Source organism: Miniopterus schreibersii, assembly GCF_964146895.1.
Source record: "Miniopterus schreibersii genome assembly, chromosome: 1".
Taxonomy (NCBI): Eukaryota; Metazoa; Chordata; class Mammalia; order Chiroptera; family Miniopteridae; genus Miniopterus; species Miniopterus schreibersii.
Genome location: NC_138101.1, coordinates 28,991,479 through 29,013,140, shown reverse-complemented (window position 1 = coordinate 29,013,140; position 21,662 = coordinate 28,991,479).

The following is a 21,662-nucleotide window of genomic DNA, read 5'->3' as shown; positions in this document are numbered from 1 at the left end:
CATATAACTTCTTTGGTTAATCTCTTCCCACCCTCCACCCCCTTCCCTCTTTCCTCTGAAATATGATCGTCTGTTGCATGCGTCAATGTCTCGGGATCTATTTAGTTCATCAGATTCTTTTGTTCATTAGCTTCTTCTTAAAGAAGACCCTTCAACTTTTCCTGTAGTGCTGGTCTGGTGGTGATGAACTCCTTTAGCTTTTCCTTATCTGTGAAGCTCTTTATTTGACCTTCAATTCTAAATGATAGCTTTGCTGGGTAGAGCAATCTTGGTTGTAGTTCCTTGTTTTTCACCACTTTGAATATTTCTTGCCACTCCCTTCTGGCCTGCAAGGTTTCTGTTGAGAAATCAGCTGACAGTCGTATGGGTGCTCCCTTGTGGGTAACTAACTGCTTTTCTCTTGCTGCTTTTAAGATTCTCTCTTTGTCTTTAACCTTTGGCATTTTAATTATGCTGTGTCTTGCTGTGAGCCTCTTTGGGTTCCTCTTGTTTGGGACCCTCTGTGCTTCCTGGACTTGTAAGTCTATTTCTTTCCCCAGGTAGGGGAAGTTTTCTGTAATTATTTTTTCAAATAGGTTTTCAATATCTTGGTCTGTTTCTTCCCCTTCTGGTACCCCAGTAATATGAATGTTGGGCCTCTTGAAGTTATCCCAGAGGCTCGTTATACTATCTTCATATTTCTGGATTCTTTTTTCTTTTTGTTCTTCTGTTGGGTGTTTTTTGTTTCCTCATGTTCCAAATTGCTGATTTGATTCTCAGTATCCTCTACTCTACTGTTGATTCCCTGTAAATTATTCTTCATTTCAGGTCGTGTAGCCTTCATTTCAAATTGGTACTTTATTATGTTACCAATTTTCTCAGTTATTTCCGTAATAGTCTGCTTAAACATCCTTATAAACAAAACACTGAACTCTGTATCTGTTAGCTTGCTTGGATCTATTTCATTTAGTTCCTCTTCTAGAGATTTCTTCTGTTCTTTCCTTTGTGACATGTTTCTTTGCCTCTGCATTTTGGCTGCTTCCAGGTGTTTGTTTCTATGTATTAGGTAGAGCTGCTATGTCTCCTGGAATTTGTAGAGTGGCTTTGTGTAGTAGGTGTCCTGTAGGGTCCAGTGGCTCAGCCTCCCCAGTCACCTGAGCTGGGCCTTCCAGGTGCTCCCCTGTGTGGGCTGTGTGCACTGTCCTGTTGTGGTTGAGCCTTGGTTGCTGTTGGTGTCACTGGGAGGAATTGACCCCCCAGCCAATCGGCTGTGAGGACCAGCTGCAACTACAGCCAAAGAGCTGCTGTGCTGGAGACACCCCTATGGAGCAGGGTTTACTTCAGTGGGCCTTTGGTGTTCACCAAATGCGCCTCTTGAGTGTCACTCGTGGATGTGGTAGGGTTGTAATCCAGCGTGGTTGAGTCTGAACACCAGGGGCACTGTCTCTGGGGCCTCCTGGGAGGTGCAAAGTCAGCCTGTGCCAGTGCCCTGCCCAGGTCCACCCAGCATGAGCTGCACAGCAAACCGTAGTTGGCTGCTCCTTGTGCTGGGCTTGGAGGAGCCCAGGAGAGGCCAAGCTATGAGCCAATGCAGCTGCCGCTAGTGCCAGGCCTGGGGCCGCTTATCAAGCTGTATGGGGCCCGCTGCTGCTTGTTTGAGAGATTTTAGGAAAGTCCTAAGCATGAGGCTTGAGAGGCCACTTGCACAGAAAAGCCCCTGGAAATGGCCTGGATGAGCTGCAGGTGGAGGGGGCGGGGCCTCCGGGAATCACGGGGCGGGGCCAAAGGTGAGAGTCAGGCGCTGGCGACTCAAACATGGCGCCTGCCTGCCGGCTGTGCGGGGAGGACTCGCCACAGGAGCCATGGCCTCCGCCGGCCCTTCTGCCTGGAGGAAGCCGCCCTCCGCCTCTCGCCCGGATCTCAGGCAGGTTAGTTCCTCCCCGAGGGTCCCAGGTCCTTTGAGGCTGCTGCCCGGCGCTGGGCTCAGAGGGAGCGTCCGAGTGAGTCCGTGCCGGGCCCTTTGAGAGGAGCTGCTGGGGCTCCCGCAGCCTCCTCGACCCTCAGGGACAGTCCCCGCTGGTTTCACAGCCCAGAGTTGTAGGGACGTCTCTTCCCGGCCCTGGAGCCCGGGGGCCTGTTGTGGGGCTGGGTCCCCTCACTCCTCTGGGAAACCTCCACCGCTGAGATTCCCTCCCGGGTTTAACCCTCGGCACTGGCTGTGCGCCTTCGGCGAGTCTCTGATTCAGCCCCATCCGCCCGCGTCTCCGCCCCTCCTCCCGCTCTTGGCGCTTCTTCAGCTCCCTGGTTGTGGGGCTTCTGTGCAGCCGGATCTCAGGAGGCTCTGAGCGATGGTGGTTCTGGATTTTAGTTGTGATTGTGATGCGGTTGTGGAGGCGGCGGGCGCAGCTGTTGCCTACGCCGCCAGCTTGTTTCTTCTCCAGGCACACACTTTTAGACGTGGCGTTCCTCTACATACTCAACGCTAAATGCTAACCACATGCTTACATGTCAAATATAACATTGGCTCCTGAACTCAAATTGCTGCAGACAGCATTATATTTAAAGCTCACGGGCTTCACCTACTTCAGGGGACGGCCTGATGGTATTTGCTGAGGGGCCCAGTGGCCGGCACACAGGTGGGGTCGGGGTCGCAGCTCTCCCAGGTAACGGTGTAGCTTGAAACTGGGAGTGACCAACACCCTCGGGAGCGTTCACTGTGTTGTTGGTCACTGTAACGGGAGAGTGAAGCTCATGCCTTGGCCGGGAAGCACTGGCCAGTGTGCGTGCTTACTGTATAAAATGGTGACCTCCGCTTGTTTGGGATAATGTAACCGTCTTCTTAATTTTTAATCCGGTTCAGATTTAGAGTTAAATAGAGAGGTGGTGAAGAAAGGCAGAACCACAGGGTTAGCATTTTTGTGAAAGTTCCGGAGGAGATTTTGATGATCTTGAGGATGATGTGTGTTGTGTGGTATTTCAACTATTTGTAAGGGAGGATTGGACCCGTTAGAGAATTGTGATCTCAATTTAAAGAATGTAATTTGTAATTTTCCGTAGAAACATAAAAGACCCCTTTAAACACCCTTTGACTAAGGTTCTAAACCATTCTGGAATGCTTAAGAGGACTTGAGATTCAGTATAGTTACATTTTGCTAGACATGGAAATACTTGAGAATATGTTGCTTGTTAGAAGCATTCGAAATGCTAAAAAAGATTCAAAGATTAAATATATAATTCAGCTTGGAATTTTTAATGGAATTTAATTAATTGAGCATGTAAATGAAACTGTTTAGGAGAATTTAGTTCCTGCAGCTTTAGCTGACAAACTTTAATCCCTTTGAAACTGATGGTAAAAATTTACTCAATTAATAAAGGAAAATTAGTTTTTAAAATTAGTTAAATTTTGTTCCTCTAATAAATTTTATATTAAATTAAAAACTATTTGCAAATAGCTTTCATTATGCTCTAAAACTTCCATTAAGACACCAAAAGCTCATGTTGACATAAATTAGTCCAGTTATCTCCAGTATCTGCTAAGTTTAAGCATTTCAAAGCCAAGGACATTTTATTTTTTTGTTAAGTGTGGGACATTCCTCTTGCACTAAGACTTTCAAAAGCATAACCTTCAGGTTCACTGGTGAAATACTCCCGTGTATACCATCTGTAGATAACTGGCCAGCGGACCACACAAGTGGCCTCTGGGATGGTTCTCCCACAGTCATTGCCATCACCGAGCATTTGTCTGAAGTGCCCCCTGCTCTACACCGAGAAACCCAGGACAGGCAGAGGGGGAGAGCCACCAATGGACCAGACGCTGAAGTTCTTTAATGATGTCTGCTGATCTGTTCCACTGATTAGGACCACACAGTTTGCTCACTTTCCAGTCTCAAAAAGTCTAGAGCGCAAGTCTGTATTATAAATTGCAAATGGATTGCAAAATTCTGTTTCAAAAATGGTGCTTGACACCCCAGCCAATTTTGCTCAGTGGTTAGTGTGTAGGCTGAAGGGTCCCAGATTCGATTCCAGCCAAGGGCACAAACCTCGGTTGCAGGCCCGATCCCCGGCCCTGGTCTGGCCACATGCAGGAGGCAACCAAAGGATGTGTCTCTCTCACATCGCTGTCTCTCTCTCTCCCCCTTCTACTCTGAAAAAGCAATGGAAAAAATGTCCTCTCGTGAGGATTAAAAACAAGATGCTTGGCATTCTGAGGGGGTATATTTCCCTCACAGCAGGGGACTGCCTTCCCACTGAGCGATGTTACGGAGCCAGCTAGACGTCTGAATTTAAGGAAGACTTGGGTTGCCCAAAATGCCTCTCTTTCAGATTTGGATTCTGTTGGCTCTTCTGACGACTTTAAAAAAGAAGAAAGAATTCGCCATCACCTTTTCCTGTAGAAATCACTGCCCCTAGGGTTGCTAAGTCCTGCTGGCTTAGTACTAGAATCTCAAAACTGGTCTTCTGAGGCCCCATTGGGTGCTTGATGCTGACAAGTCTTGAGGTTCTCACCTTTTGAAGAATTTGAGCTAAGGAGAGAAGGAAGCTCAAAGGAACAGCATATTTTTTCTTAATCCAATACAATGAAAGGCAGGCTCTTAAAGCTTTTGCTTCTAAACCAATGTGTCTGGAGCAGAGGTTTTTGTTACTGTTGCTGTCTCCTCTGCCCCCTTCTTCCTGAAGCCTTCCCAAATTTCTCCTTCAGTATCTCCTTTTATCGCATGATACAGCAACTCATGCATACTTATTTACCTCCACCCCAGAGTACCTCAGAGCAAAGCTTGTGTTTTATGCATCCTTTATACCCCTGTGGATCCTTCCAGAAAGTTTGCACATTCTAAAATCTGTTTGTGTACTGCACAACTGAGTAAGCTACAATGCATTACATTTGAACATTTTACAGAAAACATATGGGAGAGTCATTTTCTCAGTTTTCTTTAAGTTCTGACATTTGTTTCTACTTTAAATTTATGTGTAGGGTTAACTCTGGTTTCATGGATATAGTGTTTTATTAAATATGTGCATATGTTACAGATAAGGTCTACTTTTAATTATCTGTACAAGTGGAGAAAGAATCACAGAACTTAACAAGAATAGGTCTCAGAGATTATCTAGTTAGATAATAATAATAGTAATATATTATTTGTTAAGCATTTACTATATGCAGGTGTTGTGCTAAGCACTTTATGTACATTATCTCATTTTTTAAAAGTAGGTATAATTATGATTCCCACTTTAGTGATCAAGAAAACATACTCTAAGAGATTATATAACTTGCCCCAGGTGGCAAAGGCCATTCAAATATTTTTATATCTGACTTTGATCACAACAGATCTATCTTTCCAATGCATTTTATTCAAGCTAAAATAGAATCACTTTATATTTTTAGAAAATAGAAATTGATGATGGCCGGAAGTGGATCAGAAGTAACTGGAGCCAGCAGGAGATTAAAATTAGTTTCAGGTTATGCATTTGTTCTTTTGAAGAAAATGATTGAATGCCTAGTGTGTGCCACACGTTCTGGGCATGTGGGTGGATGTGGGAGGCACAAACGTGGTTCAGGATATGATTCCTCCCTGAAAGGGCTAAATATCTAACAGTGGGGACATCCTGATTCCAAATAACAACTATACAAGGTTGAACACGTTGGCCCACGAGAAGAGAACAGATGACATGCCACGGTTCTGATAAGGGAAGCGTAACTCACAGTGGAGGATTCCTGGGAACTTTGGAGAAAAGGGCACTAAGGGGACCCTTGAAATATGCAGCTTCTGGTTTGGAGGCAGTAGGGGCAGAGTGACTAAGGGGAGTCCTTCCAGCAGACAGAGGAGTACAAGCAAATTAAAATACGACTTGAACCAATAAACCAGCTATTCAGCTGCTTTCTCCTCAGTCCTGCCTCTCTTCTTGCCTCAGAGTAGTTTGTCCCAGGAGCACAAGGCCCACAGCCTCACCTGTGCCTCTGACTCACCACCCTCTTTTCCGCTGACTCCTCTCTCTCTGCTGGTTCCTTCCCTATAGCTTCTATGCAGGTCCATTAAAAAAGAAAAGGTCCTCCCTTAGTCAGGTATCTCCTTGTGGGTTCTTTGCTTCGTATCACATTTTTTCTCTCTATCAGTCTTTTAGAGGAAAGTCTCCAGTTAGACTCCATGCGTTCACTCTCTCCTCTCCTCTCCTCATCCGGTACAGTTCAGCATTTCTCCTCGTGGCTCTGGCTTTCCCACCAGGCACCCCGCCTCCACCCCCAAAAGAGAAAACTCTCGCTAGGATGGTCAATGACCTCCTCACTGTCAAGTCCCATGGACACTTGGCCTGTTTGGCAGGTGGCATTTCTCTCTCCTGGCTTCTGGACTGCTATTCCCCTCTGCTGGCTCTTCTTTCTATGTCCACCTTCAACAAAATATCACAGACTGGGGGACTTCAGCAACAAACATTCATTTCCCCAGTGCCGGAGGTTGGAAGTCCAGGATCGAGGCACCGGCAGATTTGGTGTCTGGTGAGAGCCTGCTTCCTGGTTCACAGGCAACCTCTGCGCATTGTGTCCCCGCGTGGTGGAAAGGGCGAGAGAGCTCTCTCTAGTCTCTTTCATAAGGGCATCAGTACCATTTATGACAGGTCCCAGCCTCATGACCTAATCACCTTCTGAAGACCCTGCTTCCTAATACCATTACACTGGGGGCAAGATTTCAACATGTGAATTTGAGGGGACACAAACATTCAGTCCATACAAACAGGGTTCTTTAACCCTGGTTCTTAGTCTGCATTTAGTCTCATGGCACACCGCCCCTGTGTGATTGAAGCTGGTGGAGTCAGCCACTATCTCTATTCCCCTACGTATAGAAGAGCTCTAATGATAACTACTCAATCTGTACCTCCTGAACTCCCCTTGAGCACCAGGTCACTAGTGCTGAGCCATGTTCATAGGTCTCCAGAGCAGGCCTCTCCACTGGGTATCTCACAGAACCTGGAACTTGGCATGCCCAAATGGCTCAGATGAACTCCCCTGGTTCCCCAGGCCATCCTTCTACTGAATGCCTCATCTTTATCAATGGTACCATTATTCACCCACGTGCCCAAGCAGGCGATCTAGCCCCTCTCCACTATGCCCAGTTGCTGTCTTGTCAAAGCCATGCCCTAAAGCTCTCTGGACCTGTTTCCCCTCCACCCTCACTGCTGCTCAGCATTTCCTGCTTGGACCATCCTGAGAGTCTCCTAAGTCTCCCCCTCCTCAGCCTCTTTCCCTGCAAATTCATGCCGTAGGAGTGAATTTCACAGACCTCACCAATGCTGCGTTACTCTTTTTCATCACGTGGGGCACAAAGACGCTGCCCCTTAAAAGGACACTCAAGGCCTCTGACCTCTGGCTCCAGCCTCCCCTCCCTTCACCCCTCTGAGCCACACCGAGTTCCAGTCTTATCTGACTGCTTACAGTTCCCCCTCTGGCCGGTTGTGCCCCCTTGCTGCGACTCCTTCCATCTGGAACGGCCCTGATTCATACCCCATGGAGAATTAGCACCCCCTTGAAAACCAAATCATTCCTGAGGCCTCAGGAGGAGTGGTGCTTTCAGATGGTGGGGAGCTCCTGCAGGGTCCAACTGGGTCTCAATCTCCTTGATATTGAGGGTCGGCATAGAGAGGCCCTAGTTGATGCCAAAAGAGGAATGAAGAGTTAAGTTTCTACCCTGATGCTTGAGGCAACAAGGCTTCATGAGGAGTTTGCTTTTTTATTAATGCAAAGATTCATACTGAAGGGTCATTTTCACGGGATCTAAGACTCAGTTTTTCCTCTTACTGAATTCCCCCCTGGGCCTTGGCATGAGGGAAGTAAGTTCACTCTAAGTGGGAGTAAGGAGGCCACTTAGGGCCACCTGCTGTCCTTCAGCAGCCCCTTGGCTTGGCTCAGGAAATCCTCTGTGCTATCAGCTCCTGGAGCTGGCTCCCATGCCCCCACCCATCCACCCCTGGGCATTAGAAAATAAAGCTGAGAGGCAAAGAGTTGACTTTCTTTAAAATGTCGCTTCTGGAGGCGATCTGCCACCTTGCGCAGAGATCACTATTATTACACAACAGCATTAGTGATAGCAGCCTCTGGAGGGTTAAACTGCTATCGATCTTTCATTTTCAGGAACACTTTCGGTTTGCAACACAGAATAGTAAATTTACAACATGACAGAAACCAAATAAAAGATTAGCATGATTAAAGGAAAACCACACCAATTAATTTAATCTAGACTAAAAGCTGCAGAATGGTTACTAATACTTATCATAATTACAATGACATTAAGGCGCCTTTTTGGGTTGTTTTTGTTTCTTTGTAAATGGGATTTAAGTAACATACCCTACGAAGACGAGGAATCTAACTGCGTGACTACCAGGTGCAAGAATTCTATTTGTGTGGCACGAACAGAGCTGCTAATCCCTCACTCGTTCCTTTCTGTTTGGCAGCTAAACATTTCCTGGTGTGCCCTGTAATAACAGGCAGCTGTCCCGTCAGCGTCACCGAAACATGAGATAATAAGGCAGGCAAACGATGTCCTTTATGTCCCGCATCCACCACTTCCTGCAGTTTTCTTCTCAAACGCTTTACCTAACAAAAAATCTATGCAATTTTCACAGTTTCTTCTAAGAAAGTTTGTCCAAATTCTTGGTGAATGTCATTTCCCTTTGGGGCATTTGGTGGAAAAAGGCAGCCTGCTTCACTGCACCGGGACAGAAGGCTTCCAAAAAGCCTGTGAATGGGGTTTGTGAATGGAAATCCCCCCCACCCCCCACAAGCCGGAGGTGATCAGAGCTGAAGCTGGTGTCTGAAGGGATGGGGTTGGCTCCCCTAGAAGACAACTGCTGCGGGCCTTTCTGTTGTGCCGCTGGGGTAACTGGCCCTTTCAGAAGCTGTAGCGAGAGGGGCAGTCCTGAAAAAGGCTGCCCATGGCCTCCTGGCTGGGGTGGGCTTTGCCTCATCCCCAGGAGCCCAGGGCTGTGCGTGACCTGGGAAGCATCCTGGAGGTCCCCGGATCCCTCCCACGTCTTACCAAAAAGGAAGTGGACACTGTGTGGTCAGAGGGCAGAGTTGGAACTTGAACCCAGGTGCCCCAGTGGCCAGTCTGATCCTGGTGCTTTTTCCAAGACAAAGTACACTCCTTGTCATCCATTACAATCCATGCTGATCCAGGACAGATGACATATTGAATCCTCCTGATTTCAATTCTGTCCATAATGCAGAAGAAGGTTAATGTTCAGAGAACATATATTTTATAACGTGGGTTTTCAGGGACTCACTCCATTATCCATCGTTCATTCGTTCATGAATCACTCACTGGGCCAGGATTAGAGAAACAAATGGGTCACTGATCTTGCTGCCCGCGGTGGTGTTTCAATAAGCAGAGACACATTCCAAGCATTCTGGACACGGGCCTGAGTGTGCAGGAGGGAAGGGCTTACATTCTGAATGAATTCGTAAACTCCTTTTAACAGCCCGAGAGAAAAATCCTGGCTTCACTTCAGCAAGTTATCCCAACTCTGCAGGCAGATTTCCCTGTGGAAGAAGGATCCCACCTCCGTGACAAAGTGAGATTCTTCATTCCTGCTCTTTACTGAAATTAGCCTTAGAGCAGCCCGGGGTGGCGGCTTCCCTGGGGGCTGGGAACACTGTGCCCGCAGTTTGCTGGCCCAGCGCAGCCACCTGGGCTCTGAGGCTGAGGCCACAGGCCGGCTGATGAGCTGGGCTTTGTCCTGCAGGGCCCCGGGCAGGGTTCAAGCTGGGCCGGGGCTGTGAGCAGCACCATGGGGAGTGCCCTCTGGGGGAAAGAGGAATTCAGCAGAGGCTGAAGGAGCTCACTTTTGCTCCCTCCCCTGTCTCTGAAAGCACGTGGTCAAGGTAGTTGTAAGCAGCATCCAGAGTGATTGTTAGCACCGTTGGTCACCTTTCCTGAGAGAATAAGGCACCCTTCCCTCCAAAGCTCCTCTCTTCAGTCTGCTCCCCTCCTCAAGTTGTTTTCCCTTCCATTCCTGTTCTTAGGAAATGATCTTATATCTAATATTTATGGAGCACTAATACACTCAAGCGGTGGTTCCACTGCTTTATAAAGATTAATCGCTAAGTCCTCGTGACCACACAGAAAGGTGTTTCTGTTATTATCCCATTTCACAGATGAGCAGACTGAGGCTCAGAAAGGCAAAGAGACTTTTCCAAAGTCACTAGTTAGTGGAAGGAATTGTGGTCCAAATCCAGGAAGGCTGGATTCAAGGTTTCTTACTCTAACTCTTCTAGGAGTAGGTGGTGGATTCATTCCAAATTTTCTAGAAATGTGTTATCCAATACAGTCGCCACTAGCCATATGTAGCCATTTAAACTAGCATCTAAGTTAATTAAGATGAAGTTAAACATTCATTTCCTCAATAGCACTAGTTCCATTTCAAGAGCTCAGCAGCCACTAGTGGCCACCCCATTAGATGGCACAGACATAGGACATTTCCATTATGGAAGAAAATGCTAACAGGCAGCTCTGCCCCAGCAAATCCTCAATTTCCCGTAACTTTTTTATTTATTAAAGGCCAAAGAAAATGACAAAAACAAATAAAGGTGATCTGTTAAGTGTATAGTACATGAAATGTAACTTTTGAAGATTTTTCATGTGATGTTCAGAGACTGAAAAAAATTTCTTCCTGGAAAGATGTTTCTAATGCAGTGAGTGAAAAAAAATCAAATACCACTGAAGTATGTAAAGCGGAATGTATTTTTCTTCAAACACAGGCACACGTACACACACTTGCACCCACAGAGAAATGCCTGGAAGGACACAGCATACATTGTTAACACGGTATATATATTTCCTGCAGAGCACATGGGAGAGGAGTGATGTGTGGGTAGGTGTAGACTTCCTTTTATAGTTTTATTTTATTTAAAAAATGTTTTAAAATGTGTTTTTATTGATTTTTTCTCAAAGAGAGAGAAAGGAAGAGGGAGAGATAGAAATATTGGCTGTCTCTTGCACGCCCCCTACTGGGGATCAAGCTCACAGCCCAAGCATGTGCCCTGACCAGGAATCAAACCAGTGACCTCTTGGTGCATGGGATGCCACTCAACCAACTGAGCCACACCAGCTGGGCTAAAAAACTTCTTTATTTTTTACACTATTTATGACTTGCTTTGTTAATAGAAAAATACAATTTATTGAATGAGAAAAAGGAAAAGTGGTTCATAAAATATTCTGATTTGGTGTTTGGATGATATGCTCTCCATGTTCACAATTTTAAGAGTGCTACCCCACCCGAGGACATTTTTGTTTTGAGAAAAGACAAATTCTAAGTTCAAAGGCAAGAGCTGTGGGGGAGAACTTCAGGCATCAGGAACTAAGCAAGACCCAGGAGAGAACCATGGTCCCTTCCTCACACCTGGGACCCCACCACATGGCCCCCTTCTCTCTTCTCTGTAATCCAGCTGCACCCGTGGATCCCTGCGACCGTCCGGAATGCCCAGCGGTCACAGGCTCCTTCAGCTTGTCCTGGGAAGTACAAGGGACAGAAAGCTGTGAGCGCAAAGGGCAAGTTGGGGGGCAGTCTGTGCAGAGGCTGAGGTGCGGGGAGAAGACCTGGAATTGATATTTCAGCAGCAGAGTTTGTGACGCATGTTCAGGACCTGCTCTGTTTCTTTGTCACCGACCCTTTGTGGCCAGAGCTCATCAGGAGTAAGCTGTATTGGAGGACAGGAACTGCCCTCACCTGCTCAGCTGAGCACCTGGCCCCACCCTCACCTCCACTTCTGAGTTTTCCTCAGGCTTTTTGCTTTTCAAAAATAAAGAAAACCCCAACTGTAGCACACATATGCACGCACACGCACACACACACACACCCCTACATTTTAACACTTGCTAAAATCATTTTAGGAAGGAAATCTGCACCATGATAAGTTCTCCTGAATCTCTCTGGGTCAAGCGCTGGTGTGGCCCCTCCTGGGTGCCAGCCACTTCATAGCTGAGGGAGCCCCCCCAGCCCGAGGAGCAGTGGCTGGTGTTTTGGTCTCACGGCATCGGGCCAAACGAGGGTTCTGAGGCAGGCTTCTTGGAGGACAAGCAGGCGGGCCGCATGCACCGAGGAGGGCCTGCTAGGATGCACGCTGGAGCTGATTTGGCCCGATGGCTCCCTGGTGGCAGAGGAAGCTGTTGCTCTCTTCTTTCCCCACCAGCGTGGGCAGACTGCCCAAGGGGTCGGCAGAGGAAAGACCAAAGTGCTGGTCACTTGCACGTCTGTCAACATGTAGAACATTTGTGGTTTATAGCTTCTGTCGAGGGATTGAAAGGTCTGAGGTTCAAACTCTCAGGGCCTCAAGGGGATAGAAACGGACTTGCAGTGAGAAAACATTCCTAGCAGCTCGTCTCGAAGGACGCATTATGAGGCCCCAACTCTTGACCCCAGTGTGAGAAAGCGTGTCACTAAGTAGAAAACCGGAAGGCATATGACCCCAGTCCCCAGTGACAAATTCCTCCCCGGATTCAGCCACACATACTGCTCTGCCTGGGCTGCCGAGGCGGCTTGCGAAGGCCCTGAGGGAGGCCACACTGTGAGAATGTGTCTGGGAGGTGGAGTCGAAAAGACCCTCATTTACAGAACGGGAGCTGAAACAAGAAGGCAGAGTGTCCCCTGCTCTACCTCGGCTGGGCCGTGTGGGACTCAAAATTGTCACCACTCTGCACATGTCTGTTAATGACCACAAAGTCTTGCCACTTGCTGATTTGGGGCTTACAAGTGAATCTGAGGGGGTCGGTGAACTTGCAAATGCAGAACCCATGAATAATAAGAAGACTGCGTGTCCTCCAGCGTAAGATGCTGTTCACCTGGCTTCTGCTCCACGATACATCCCTGATGTTCCAAATTCATCACTGTGAGTGTGCTCACAAAAAGGCTACAGCCTCTGGGGAGGGACACACATTATTTTAGCCACTTATCTTGTGAATTTGTTTATCAGCTTCCTCACTGGAAAGGACCTAGCTGAGAGCAGGTGAGAAAGGCAGTACGTAGAGAGGTGATACGGGCCAGAGGAGATGAAAAGAACAATAAATGTGGGGACAGCAAACCATTAAGTTAGAGCGTGTCTTCCTTCTCCCTGAAAGATGGTGGGACATTAGAGTCCACCCCATGCAGCTCCTTTCCCTCCCTCCCAACCCCCTAAACAGTTTGCCAGAATTCAGCTGCACTTCCATATTTTGTCCTGTGTCAGCCAGAACTACCCTCCCCCAATGCTGCTGATGTCCCCACTTATGACAACTCTTCTGTTATCACTGGGGCTGGACACATCTGTTCCAAGACTGGGTTCACTCCATGCATGACTCCTGAGGTCCTCGCTCATTCAGGTCAATCTGACACAACCGCCATTTCTGGACTTCCCCACTAGGCAAGGTGCTGAGTTGGTTGAATCTACCAGGCAGGTGGAGGGTGGGTGCAGACCCCGTCGCACCTCGCAGCCTGGACTCTGAGTTCCTTGCCCTCACTGATGAGGCCTGACTGCCGGTCCACCTCCCTGCCTCCTCTCTTGGACCACAGCTTTAGGAACTGTCAGCTCCTTGGCCTCGGGCTAGACTTCCTGGCCTCCATCCCTGATGGGCTGACCTCTGCCCTCAGAATTCTCCATGGTCCTGTCCTGATTTTCCAGTTTCCTGACCTTTTGCTTGGCTTGCTCTCTAGCAGCCATGGGCTTCATATCCCTCAGCTTGCCTGCTCAGCAGCTTCCTAATGAAACTAAGGCTGCTGGAGTGACACCCTCCCCACCTCCAGCGAGGTGCTCCCATGGTTCAAATCCCTCTCTGGGGAGGGGTCTGGATCCTGGGCCCACCACAGAGCATCCTGCCAAAAGAGTTAAACCAAGGAAGAGCCCAGGCTTGGGAAATAGCCTTGCAAGTTTCAGATCTCTAAGTGGCTTCCTGGGAACTGCTGAGCAGGCAGTCTGCATCATGGGCATTTTAATATTCTTCTGGGTTGACGGTAATCATAGAATGTGAGAGCCAGAAGTAACACTGTATTCCCTCATGTCAAAGACTGAAGGAAAAAACAAGTGAAAACTAAGTCCTGGAAGGGTAAGGAAATTGCCCAGAGTCATGCAGCAGTTAAATAACAGGGGCAGGACTAGAACCCAGGTGACCTGCTCCAAAGTCAGTGCCTGATCCATGATACTATGTGGATTCTCCTGTTTAGCTGAAGGGGGCACATGAGGAAAAGGAAGGTTATGCTGCTCATGATGATTTGAGGGTAAGTGCAGATAATAGAGACCACTTTAGTTGGTTTAAGCAGAAGGGAGTTTAAGGAGGGAACTAGGTGCTTACAACATTGCTGGGAGGGCTGGCCGGAGACTGGCCTCTGGGAATGGCTTCTAGAAGGGCACTGCAGAACTGGACTGTGGAGGGAGGTGGCTTCTCTGCCTCAATCTGGAGCTTCAGGAAGTTGCTGTCCTAGCCACTGGGTCCAAGACCCCCTGCCTTGACTGTGACTTGAGGACCAGGAAGCCACTCCCAGAACTACAGGCGCCAGAGCCTCACATGCCTACTGCGATCTGTAAAACAGCCCTGCATGCCCATGCCTCTCTCGCTGCCGAACTTTATTTCAGAATCAATTCTCTGGCCAGTGGAGCTGACTGATGTCTGGAATCTTATTTGCAAGGGAGTCTGGGAAATGTGAACTTTAGCTTTCCAGGCTACAAAATGCCAGAAGAAAACTGACATGGACGTTGAGTGAGCTAATCTACAGAGGTTCCACTCTGCTCGGCCTCAGTTTCCTCATGTATAAAACACAAATAATTATTTCACTTACCTCATAGTGTTGTTATAAACAATTAATAGTCTATTTTGTAAGTACAACACTATTCCTGGGACATAATAAATACTCAGTAAGTAGTAATTATTATTTTTAAAATTTTAGGCATGAACTTCATGCTGGTTTCAGTCTGCTTATCTTGAACTATTTTCAGTTTGGTTTTCTATGTACTCAGACTGATTTTAAATCTTCTCCAGCCCTGTCAATTTATTGGGTGTGGCTGACTTTGTGAAATTGTTTTGACTAAAAAAAAAGTTATTAAAATAGAGCTTCAACTATTAACAAATCGAGTATATTTAAGAAATAATATTATCCCTCCTCATTTTACAGGGAGGAAACAGAGGCCCAGAGAAGTGAGAGGACCTGCACAAAATGCAACCATTACCTAGTTTCAGAGCCTGAACTAGAACTAGTCTAGTGCTTTTTCCAATACAAGTAAGCAAAGAGGATTGATAAGGGTTGAATCTTCAATTTTGTAAAATATTAGCAAAAAATGTAATAAGTTTCAATTTTTCAAACCATTTTGCTTTATAAATATATACAGATTGGGGAAAAACCTCATTAAATTTTAAAAGAAAAAGGCATGATAAAGGCTGTCTCAAACCATCAGCACTCTATACGAAAGTGCAAAATAAAAGGCATTCCTCTTAGGATCAGGAATGAGATGAGTGTACCTATCACCACTCCAATTTAACATTGTTCTGGAAGTCCTGGCTAATTTAGTGAGACAAGGGGAAAAAAGGAGTACAACTGTCAGCAGGAAACAGACCAAATTATCATTATTGGCAAATCTCTAGTATTATATAATGTATAATTGTCTACCAAGAAAACACAAAAGAATCCATTGAAAAACTACAGTATTTGTTATAATAAGAGTTCAGTGGCACAGCCAGTTACAAAATATTTTAAAAATTAACTTCTTTCTTTTATATCAGTAAGAATGAATTAGCAATTATCATACAAAAATAAAATCCTATTCTCAAATCAATACAAATCATAAATTACTTGGAAATTACAAGAAATGTGCTGGATTTACAAGATGAAAATAACAATATTTTACAAAGGGACATAATAGAGACTTGATTAAATGAAAAGCATACAGTGTCCCTAGAGGAAAAAACTAATAATGTAAAGGTGTCAATTCTCTCCAAAGTAATAAATCCCTTTAATGCATCTCAATAAAAATTCATAAAAGGAGTCTACAGGGATTTTGACAAGATGATTCTAAAATTCACCTGGAAGAATAAATAAGTGAAATTCACAAAATAATACAGCATTTTACTTATGGGTAGATATATATGAAGGTAAAGTTTTAAAACATGAACTGAAAGGTTCCATATCGAATTCATGAGGGTGGTTACCACTAGGGTGGGAGGAAAGGATTTGGCCAGGGCCTTTGAATCCATGTTACATTTTATACCTTTTCCTAATACACATGTCTGAAGAAACTGTGTTAAAACCTTAACAATATGTGGTATTATATTCTTTGCAATTTTCTGTCCCCTCCCCCCAAAAAAGATGACTGAGGGGCATGTGGACTCTGCATTGCAAGATATTTTGAATTCTCAATAATTAGAAGAGTATAGTTTTTGTGCACAAATAAACCAATGACACTGAAAAGAAAGCTAGAAATATATGCAAGCAGAGGATGCATTTCCAATCGGTGGGGAAGCTAACAGAGGTTCTTAGTGATGTTCACACTGTCATGCATCAGAATTTCCGCCCCCAAGAGGTTAAGTAAAAATGAAACTGCAAAAGAGCAAGAGAAAAATACCATTGTCTGTTTATCTGATTTTAGGGTACAGAAGGTCAAAATCTGCTCACCAGACCTCTTCCCACCCCTCAGCCTTTGCACAGGCTCTTTCTGGTGCCTGACCTGTTCCTCTCCTCTTGACTCCTGCTTGGGTTCCCCAGGAAGCCTTTCCTGTCTTCCCTCACTGCTCGAAACCCTGCATTATGGCTCTCTTGGCACCATGCACCTCTTCTTTGTGTCATTTGTCACTTTTGCAGTTTTGCATTTGTGTGATTATTTGATTAATAATTTATGTGGCCTGGCTGGGCGTGGCTGAGCAGTTGAGCATTGACCTAGGATCCAGGCGATCGGGGTTCGATTCTCAGTCAGGGTACATTATTATTATTCTTGGTCAGGGCACATTATTATTATTTAATAATAATAATAATAATAATTTATCTGTCTCCCAGTGGAAAATAAGCTCCATGAAGACAGGCCTTGCCTGTTTTATTAGTTCAAAAGAAAAGTGCTTAGCCTGGCTGGCGTGGCTCAGTGGTTGAGCATTGACCTAGGATCCACGAGATCGCAGTTCGATTCCCGGTGAGGGCACATGCCCGAGTTGTGGTCCTGGTCCCCAGCTGAAGGCATGCAGAAGGCAGCCGATCAATAACCCTCTCATCATTGATGTTTCTATCTCTCTCCCTCTCCCTTCCTCTCTCTGAAATCAATAAAGACATATTTTAAAAAACAAACAGACCAGAAAAGTGCTTAGCCTACAGTGTGTGACTCATTGTAGGGGTTTGATATTTGTTGAATGAATGGATGGATGAATGAATGAGTAGTGACCAAGAAGAGCTGTTTCTTCCTGTGGTTTTCATGCATGTCACACATATGAGGCTCTCCGTAATTTTTCACTTTGGGCTCCACACCTTTTACATGTTTGGAGCACCAGTGGTCCTTCTGGTTTACATGGCTGCAGGTTGAGGATATGGGGCAAACTATTAGCCTCCCTTTGTAGATATCAGATTCTAGAAGCAACTCCCTCCAGAGCCAGTGAAAAGCCCATGTGGGACTGTGAACTTGCTGTTGGGCTTGTCTTCCTTTCTCTAGCAAGTCTTTTCTACTAGTGGGGATGTTGTCCTTGGGCAGTGGTGGAATTAAAGTTTCACAGGCATGGAGGACCCCAGTCTCTTTCCAGATGGGCCTCCCTGGGCCTTGGGACCACAGCCAGAATCACAGCTATGGCCATTCTGTCTCATTTCCTGTGGAAATGACCAGATGTCCATTTCTCCAACTTACGCTTGTGTGTGGTCTTCTTAGGTTCTTTATCTATCTGGCAAATGCATTCAGGAATATAGTTTTGAAAATGAAATAATAATTCATAGTCACATATTCATACTGGAGCATATAAAAGAGCTGAGCAAATGGCTGGCATTCACGGAGGACCAGCCCCTCAAGGGGAGGGAAGTCTTGGGTGGGTGCACCCCTGCCTGGCAGGCAGTGTTGTTAGAGGCTTGAGAAGAAAGTACAGCTACTTCAAGCTCCTCAGGAAGGAAAGGTGGGGGTTTTCTCTGACTTGCACAGTTACTGAACTAAATAGTGTTTTTCATCCCATTGGATCTCAGACTCCTGGGTAGCCCTGGAGTTACAGCTGTGGGGCCTTGAACCCTGATGTCCACTAAGAGTTGTCTCTAGACTGAATAAGGGCTCTGTCTCACACATCTCCTGCCCTACTGTTGAAGATGTGCCTTAGTGCTGTTGAGGTCAATAACATACATGTAAAGTGTCACTGAATTTAGAATGGCTTTTTGGTTTCATATGCTTTTCAATCAAGGACTTAAAAATATGCAATTCTTATCATGTTTAAGTAGGAGTCTCATAATTTTTTGAGGTACATAAAGGTTGTGCCTAGTCACTGACTGGGAGTATCCTGAGGGAAGTGTGGCCTCCACGCAAACACGCCCATTGATTTCAGGGAGCAGCAGCTGGGGCCCTTCTTCCATTGGGCTCTTTGCAGTTGGAGGCACATTCCCACGGCCACATGGTCCACCCCTTGTGTACACAGACCTACTTCTCCACCCAGACTTGGGAGTAACTGTTCTCATGGTTCCCATGAGCTTTTCCTACTGTGAGGACAGTCCTTACTGATGAATGGATTGGAATATAAATACCCCGCCTGCTTGCCTTTGGTGGGCTATCTCTATGCTCCCACAGTTGCCAGTGTGACTGAACCCTGGCTCCCGCAGCAGGGGCCTTCCCGCTCATGACTCGCTCCCTACCCCACCAGGCTTCCTGGGGTTTCCTCCCAGCTGACCACTGCATGCTCCCTGCCTCAGGATGGGTCCCTTCAGGTGGTCCCTCTGGGAGGAACCCAGGCTATGATGCCAAGGAAATCTTTAACAAGGTATTTTGGGAAATATTTACTTCTCTCTAAGGCAACGCTTAAGGCTTAACTTTCACTATTCGGTGAAGGTAGCTCTTTATACAAAGTACCATACAGAATACCCAATAGGTCACCCAAGAAGTTACTTAATTTATACAATTTCTTTTGGATTTTACCATCTAGTTGCTAAGGCTATGTAGAAAATTATTATATATAAGTGATGAGGTCTCCATCTGTGAAAAGCAGGCAATACTCAATACAGTAATTCAGCTGATACAGCTGTTTCAAAATGCTAAGAGATATCATGTCAAATAGCATAAATTTGAAGTCAACTTTGGATAGGTGAAAGGAAACTATTGTTAATTATACATGCATCTGAGCTTTAACAGTAATTATAATTCATATAAACACCCTGGTAATTTTCTTTTTTCTTTTTTTAATATATCTTTATTGATTTCAGAGAGAGGAAAGGAGAGGGAGAGAGACAGAAACATCAACGATGAGAGAGTCATTGATCGAGCCCGCAACCCGGGCATGTGCCCTGACCGGGAATCGAACCCCGATCTCCTGGATCCCAGGTCGATGCTCAACCACTGAGCCACGCCTGGTCGGGCCACCCTGGTAATTTTCAAGTATGTTGCTACTCAGTTGAAGTAAATTAAAGTTACAGATCATGTAGTGTCAACAAGTCCTGGGCTGACTAGTCCCTATGAGAGGTGAGGACCACCAGAGGACACAATGCCTGTCTTGAAGAGCAGAGGAAAGAGTGGGTGGCCACAGGGGGAAGATGGGAAGGGGAAAATTCAAGATTCTCCCAGAATACAAGAGGCTCTTTTGAACCTTTGGGCTGGTAATGAAATCCTCCTTTGGATCTCACATTAGTACTTAACAGGGTTGGTCACCAGATAGGCTGTTTCTGCCCTTTGAGCAGATTCTAATTCTTGGCCCCTTCATACCCCTTGGGGTTGGTTGGGACCATGTGACCAGTTCAAGATTAAATTAAATTATTTTAAAATTATAGTTGGCATATGGTATTATATTAGTTTAAGGTGTACAACATAGTGGTTAGACATTTATGTGGTGAAGCAATCACCACAATAAGTCTAGTACCCGTCCAACATCATGCATAGTTACTACAACATTATTAACTATATTCCCTTTGCTGCCCTTTATATAATCCCTCAAGGTTAAATTCTAGTTGCTGGTTTGAGACCCTCCAGAGCTCTGTCACCATTCCAGACAGTGGTTGCTCCATCATCATGGTTTCCAAGAAAACTAATGATAGATGTATAGTCTTGTCATGGACATGTAGATTCAGCAAGAAATGGACCTTCGTCATTTTCAGCCACTGAAATTCTGGGGGTTATTTGTTATTGTAAAATAACCCTGACTATCCTAACTGATGCACACTCTTTGGAGAGCGTTCTGGGAGACTGCTTTCGGGAAGCCTTCTTGCCCTGAAGGAGGGGGCCATGGTTCCTTCACAAACCCCCCTCTCCTATCCCCATTCCATGTCATGTGCTGGGAGTACTTATGGAAACGAGCTACTTCATTCTTCCTGTTTGTAAATGGCCAACTCAAAGTCAGAATCTTGCAAACCAAGCTGCAAACCGCATCAAGTTTTAATGACCAAGTTCCATCAAATATTTAAGATTGTTCTGGAAAATCCAACCTCACCTAATACAGAATGACATTTCCTCACATGGCTGCTGCACTAGTTACAAAAAGAAAACAGCAACAACATTGAATCATGAAACATTACTGAACAGTTTTTAATAGTATCTAGTCCCTAATGGCAAATTCATTTTCATTTAATAACAAGTTGTTGTGGAGTATAATGAAAAAGAGAGTGGCATGCAAAATAAGCTGGCCTCTGCTGCCATTGACATTGTGCCAGTTTCTTGGGTGCAGCGTTACAACACCATCCGTCTTCATAAAGCCCTCCTTGGAAGGCTTTATTAAACAGCGGGAAGGAGTGGCGGATGACAGCTTCATTAGTCATGACTAGGTAATCCTGGCCAATTTCTCCTGGGAATTATTAACAGATTCCTAAACACTTCTTGCTTGATGGCATCCAAAACAGAAGAGGGGGAGATCAGTTGTAAGATTTTGGATGGTATCCAAATCTGGCTACAAGTGACTGAAAGAAGGTCACGGAGCCGTCACTCTTTCCCAGAGTTCCCCGGAATGCTTCTGGGGTGTGGGACCTTCCAGGCCAGTATGGACAAACCTCAAAATTCTTACCCATTGGCCTAATGGAGAGAAAAAATCAAAATGGCATCTGCCTGGTAGACAAATTTAGGCTGTATCATTTGGTAAATGGATGGATTAGCCCCCCATTGTCTCTTTTCTCTGGCTGGGAAATAGGAGCTCTAACAGGGCAACTATGGGAGACCTGTAAGTGCACAGCAAACACCAGAATCTGACAGGTTGCTGTGAATTCTGGCAACCAGGGACCCCAAGTTCGCCAAAGATTACCTAATCCAGAGTTTGGTCACTTAGCCTGGAGGCTTGAAGGACAGGGTGGCTGCTGCCAGTCAAGACTTCCCATGCTTCTATGACTTTCTCTGGTGACACTATTTTCTCAGTTCCTTGGTAAGTCAGCTGTGTGGGCTTCCGAGGGAGCCCATCAGGGAAATGGTTTATTCTGCAGGTCAACAGGGTTTTAACCATGGGTTAACTTCTGGTTTATAGTGTATTTGAAGCTCTTTTGTTGTTTTATGATGTAGTACAAGGGCTTAAGAATTGGAGTAAGACTTGGGCTCAAATATTTGC